Raw genomic sequence first — 6,000 nt, 5'->3', positions numbered from 1 at the left:
ATTCAATTTATATTAGGCAGCTACACTATAGCACTATTTCAGCTGCAATGTGTTGATTGTTTGGAGAATAAAACAATTTTTAAATTTTTGTAATGTATTGCAAAAGTTGAAAATCTTGTTGCAAATTAGCTGCAGAGAAAAAAAAATACATTTTACATTTTTCAAATTTCTCTTAAATAAGTTTAATTTGCTCTTGGTCTAACATCACATAATTATAAGGTAAAAATGTAGTAATAAAAAAGGTGCATAGCTCATAAGAATGTCTTACATTCAGGAGACACAGCTTTGTAGACCAGGAAAGGCCGGGGGTGGGTTTGTAAAAATCCATGAGTGCCAGTCCTGCTCCATATTTCACTCTTCCCTTGAAACAGCGCTTGGCGGTGGCTGCACTGTGTTATGGAACATTTACACAGGGCAGCCAGAGCAGAGTGCTGTTTGAAGAGAACAGCCTGATGTGGAGCAGCACTGCAAAGTGAAAACAGTTCCTGCATGTGTTCTGTTCTTTCTGCAGACATGCTGCAATTTCTGCGATGACATCTCGGATCGCTGCATGTTCTGCCTCTGTACACCTGCAGGAGATGCACACTCGTTTGTTTTGAGTCACAATTACTACATAGTTTTGTTATCTAAATGCTAGAAGGATTCAGTTTCTAAGAATGTATTTTGTGTGCATGTTTTGCCGTATTCTTCATGAGTAGACCAAACCAAATGGTAAAAAATTGTATGTTTTAGTAGTACCCAACAATGCAAGATACAAACAATCCTTTGTTAAATACATACAGTGAATTTTTTATTTTTGTTCTTTTTTTGTTTGTTCTTTTTTATCACCCAGACTAGTTTTAAATTTCCTATTAATTTCAAAATAAATAGATTTAAAAGGTGCTTGTTTGTATGTATGATTACAAAATGTAAGAATGTTATATCTCTTTTTAATTTACGACATTAAAGGGACATGAATCCCACATTTCTTTTGTGTAATTGGCAAGAGTCCATGAGCTAGTGACGTATGGGATATACAATCGTACCAGGAGGGGCAAAGTTTCCCAAACCTCAAAATGCCTATAAATACACCCCTCACCACAATTCAGTTTTACAAACTTTGCCTCCTATGCAGGTGGTGAAGTAAGTTTGTGCTAAGATTTCTACGTTGACATGCGCTTCTCAGCATTTTGAAGCTCGATTCCTCAAATGTCAGAGGGACGTGGAGAGTATTACCTATTGAATGCAATGATTTTCCTAACAGGGGTCTTTTTCATAGGTTCTCTGTTATCGGTCGTAGAGATTCATCTCCTACCTCCCTTTTCAGATCGACGATATACTCTCATATACCATTACCTCTACTGATAACTGTTTCAGTACTGGTTTGGCTATCTGCTATATGTGGATGGGTGTCTTTTGGTAAGTATGTTTTTATTTCTTAAGACACCTCGGCTATGGTTTGGCACTTTATGCATTTATATAAAGTTCTAAATATATGTATTGTACTTATATTTGCCATGAGTCAGGTTCATGTATTTCCTTTTGCAGATTGTCAGTTTCATATTTGGGAAAAGTTAATATTAAGAAATATTTTTCTTACCTGGGGTTTAGTCTTTTTTTCAATTGACTACTTTGTTTCAAATTGCGGCTGACTTAGGCTTGCGGGTTTGCCAAATGCTACACTTTGACGCAAGTTCGTAATTTCAGGCGTCGTAATTCACGCAGAGGTTTCACACAGGGTTGCGTCCTTAGTGACGCGAGTGTGTCATTTCCGGACATAGTTGGTGCCAAAAAATTTTTCAGTTACGTTGTGCGTCATACTTGGCGCCAATTTTTTTTCATTATTTATTGCCCCATTGCTTTTGCCTCTTGCCTTTTTCTATGTCAGAGGGCTATGCTATTTGCATTTTTTCCCATTCCTGAAACTGTCATATAAGGAAATTGATCATTTTGCTTTATATGTTTTTTTTTTCTTTTACATTTTGCAAGATGTCTCAATCTGATCCTGCCTCAGAAGTATCTGTTGCTGCCTGACATCAGTTCTACCAAAGCTAATTGCATTTGTTGTAAAATTGTGGAGATTATACAGTATCTCCTAATGTCATTTGTATTAGTTGTCATGATAAACTTTTACATGCAGATAGTGTGTCCATCATTAATAGTACACTGCCGGTTGCAGTTCCTTCAACTTCTAATGTACATGATATACCTATGAATTTTAAAGAATTTGTTACTGATTCTATTCAGAAGGCTTTGTCTGCATTTCCACCTTCTAATAAGCGTAAGAGGTCTTTTAAAACTTCTCCAAAAATTGATGAAATTTCAAATGACCAACAACATAATGAATTATCCACCTCTGATGAGGATCTATCTGATTCAGAAGATCCTTCCTCAGAGATTGACACTGACAAATCTACTTTTCTCCAACATAGGTGTGTCCGGTCCACGGCGTCATCCTTACTTGTGGGATATTCTCTTCCCCAACAGGAAATGGCAAAGAGCCCAGCAAAGCTGGTCACATGATCCCTCCTAGGCTCCGCCTACCCCAGTCATTCTCTTTGCCGTTGTACAGGCAACATCTCCACGGAGATGGCTTAGAGTTTTTTAGTGTTTAACTGTAGTTTTTATTATTCAATCAAGAGTTTGTTATTTTAAAATAGTGCTGGTATGTACTATTTACTCAGAAACAGAAAAGAGATGAAGATTTCTGTTTGTATGAGGAAAATGATTTTAGCAACCGTTACTAAAATCCATGGCTGTTCCACACAGGACTGTTGAGAGGAATTAACTTCAGTTGGGGGAACAGTGAGCAGTCTCTTGCTGCTTGAGGTATGACACATTCTAACAAGACGATGTAATGCTGGAAGCTGTCATTTTCCCTATGGGATCCGGTAAGCCATGTTTATTAAGATAGTAAATAAGGGCTTCACAAGGGCTTATTAAGACTGTAGACTTTTTCTGGGCTAAATCGATTCATTATTAACACATATTTAGCCTTGAGGAATCATTTAATATGGGTATTTTGATAAGATTATATCGGCAGGCACTGTTTTAGACACCTTATTCTTTAGGGGCTTTCCCAAATCATAGGCAGAGCCTCATTTCTCCAACATAGGTGTGTCCGGTCCACGGCGTCATCCTTACTTGTGGGATATTCTCTTCCCCAACAGGAAATGGCAAAGAGCCCAGCAAAGCTGGTCACATGATCCCTCCTAGGCTCCGCCTACCCCAGTCATTCTCTTTGCCGTTGTACAGGCAACATCTCCACGGAGATGGCTTAGAGTTTTTTAGTGTTTAACTGTAGTTTTTATTATTCAATCAAGAGTTTGTTATTTTAAAATAGTGCTGGTATGTACTATTTACTCAGAAACAGAAAAGAGATGAAGATTTCTGTTTGTATGAGGAAAATGATTTTAGCAACCGTTACTAAAATCCATGGCTGTTCCACACAGGACTGTTGAGAGGACTTAACTTCAGTTGGGGGAACAGTGAGCAGTCTCTTGCTGCTTGAGGTATGACACATTCTAACAAGACGATGTAATGCTGGAAGCTGTCATTTTCCCTATGGGATCCGGTAAGCCATGTTTATTAGGATTGTAAATAAGGGCTTCACAAGGGCTTATTAAGACTGTAGACTTTTTCTGGGCTAAATCGATTCATTATTAACACATATTTAGCCTTGAGGAATCATTTATAGGCAGAGCCTCATTTTCGCGCCGGTGTTGCGCACTTGTTTTTGAGAGGCATGACATGCAGTCGCATGTGTGAGGAGCTCTGATACATAGAAAAGACTTCTGAAGGCGTCATTTGGTATCGTATTCCCCTTTGGGCTTGGTTGGGTCTCAGCAAAGCAGACACCAGGGACTGTAAAGGGGTTAAAGTTAAAAACGGCTCCGGTTCCGTTATTTTAAGGGTTAAAGCTTCCAAATTTGGGGTGCAATACTTTTAAGGCTTTAAGACACTGTGGTGAAATTTTGGTGAATTTTGAGCAATTCCTTCATATTTTTTCGCAATTGCAGTAATAAAGTGTGTTCAGTTTAAAATTTAAAGTGACAGTAACGGTTTTATTTTAAAACGTTTTTTGTACTTTGTTATCAAGTTTATGCCTGTTTAACATGTCTGAACTACCAGATAGACTGTGTTCTGTATGTGGGGAAGCCAGAGTTCCTTCTCATTTAAATAAATGTGATTTATGTGACAATGACAATGATGCCCAAGATGATTCCTCAAGTGAGGGGAGTAAGCATGGTACTGCATCATTCCCTCCTTCGTCTACACGAGTCTTGCCCACTCAGGAGGCCCCTAGTACATCTAGCGCGCCAATACTCCTTACTATGCAACAATTAACGGCTGTAATGGATAATTCTGTCAAAAACATTTTAGCCAAAATGCACACTTATCAGCGTAAGCGCGACTGCTCTGTTTTAGATACTGAAGAGCATGACGACGCTGATAATAATGGTTCTGAAGGGCCCCTAAACCAGTCTGATGGGGCCAGGGAGGTTTTGTCTGAGGGAGAAATTACTGATTCTGGGAACATTTCTCAACAAGCTGAACCTGATGTGATTACGTTTAAATTTAAGTTGGAACATCTCCGCATTCTGCTTAAGGAGATATTATCCACTCTGGATGATTGTGACAAGTTGGTCATCCCAGAGAAACTATGTAAAATGGACAAGTTCCTAGAGGTCCCGGGGCTCCCAGAAGCTTTTCCTATACCCAAGCGGGTGGCGGACATTGTAAATAAAGAATGGGAAAGGCCCGGTATTCCTTTCGTCCCTCCCCCCATATTTAAAAAATTGTTTCCTATGGTCGACCCCAGAAAGGACTTATGGCAGACAGTCCCCAAGGTCGAGGGAGCGGTTTCCACTTTAAACAAACGCACCACTATACCCATAGAAGATAGTTGTGCTTTCAAAGATCCTATGGATAAAAAATTAGAAGGTTTACTTAAAAAGATGTTTGTTCAGCAGGGTTACCTTCTACAACCAATTTCATGCATTGTCCCTGTCACTACAGCCGCGTGTTTCTGGTTCGATGAGCTGGTAAAGGCGGTCGATAGTGATTCTCCTCCTTATGAGGAGATTATGGACAGAATCAATGCTCTCAAATTGGCTAATTCTTTCACCCTAGACGCCACTTTGCAATTGGCTAGGTTAGCGGCTAAGAATTCTGGGTTTGCTATTGTGGCGCGCAGAGCGCTTTGGTTGAAATCTTGGTCAGCTGATGCGTCTTCCAAGAACAAGCTACTTAACATTCCTTTCAAGGGGAAAACGCTGTTTGGCCCTGACTTGAAAGAGATTATCTCTGATATCACTGGGGGTAAGGGCCATGCCCTTCCTCAGGATCGGCCTTTCAAGGCCAAAAATAAACCTAATTTTCGTCCCTTTCGTAGAAACGGACCAGCCCAAAGTGCTACGTCCTCTAAGCAAGAGGGTAATACTTCTCAAGCCAAGCCAGCTTGGAGACCAATGCAAGGCTGGAACAAGGGAAAGCAGGCCAAGAAACCTGCCACTGCTACCAAGACAGCATGAAATGTTGGCCCCCGATCCGGGACCGGATCTGGTGGGGGGCAGACTCTCTCTCTTCGCTCGGGCTTGGGCAAGAGATGTTCTGGATCCTTGGGCGCTAGAAATAGTCTCCCAAGGTTATCTTCTGGAATTCAAGGGGCTTCCCCCAAGGGGGAGGTTCCACAGGTCTCAGTTGTCTTCAGACCACATAAAAAGACAGGCATTCTTACGTTGTGTAGAAGACCTGTTAAAAATGGGAGTGATTCATCCTGTTCCATTAGGAGAACAAGGGATGGGGTTCTACTCCAATCTGTTCATAGTTCCCAAAAAAGAGGGAACGTTCAGACCAATCTTAGATCTCAAGATCTTAAACAAGTTTCTCAAGGTTCCATCGTTCAAAATGGAAACCATTCGAACAATTCTTCCTTCCATCCAGGAAGGTCAATTCATGACCACGGTGGATTTAAAGGATGCGTATCTACATATTCCTATCCACAAGGAACATCATCGG

At 40.4% G+C, this 6,000-nt stretch overlaps 1 protein-coding gene across 2 annotated transcripts in view; it reads left to right on the top strand.

Annotated features, from left to right (window-relative positions):
* Positions 1-6,000, top strand: part of ARHGEF7 (Rho guanine nucleotide exchange factor 7) — a 657,452-nt gene that overhangs the window by 97,550 nt on the left and 553,902 nt on the right. The window lies entirely within an intron of this gene.

The sequence above is a fragment of the Bombina bombina genome, chromosome 3, assembly GCF_027579735.1.
Source record: "Bombina bombina isolate aBomBom1 chromosome 3, aBomBom1.pri, whole genome shotgun sequence".
In the NCBI taxonomy this organism is placed as follows: Eukaryota; Metazoa; Chordata; class Amphibia; order Anura; family Bombinatoridae; genus Bombina; species Bombina bombina.
Note: the sequence above shows the minus strand (reverse complement) of the source record. Positions and strands in the feature narration are given on the sequence as shown.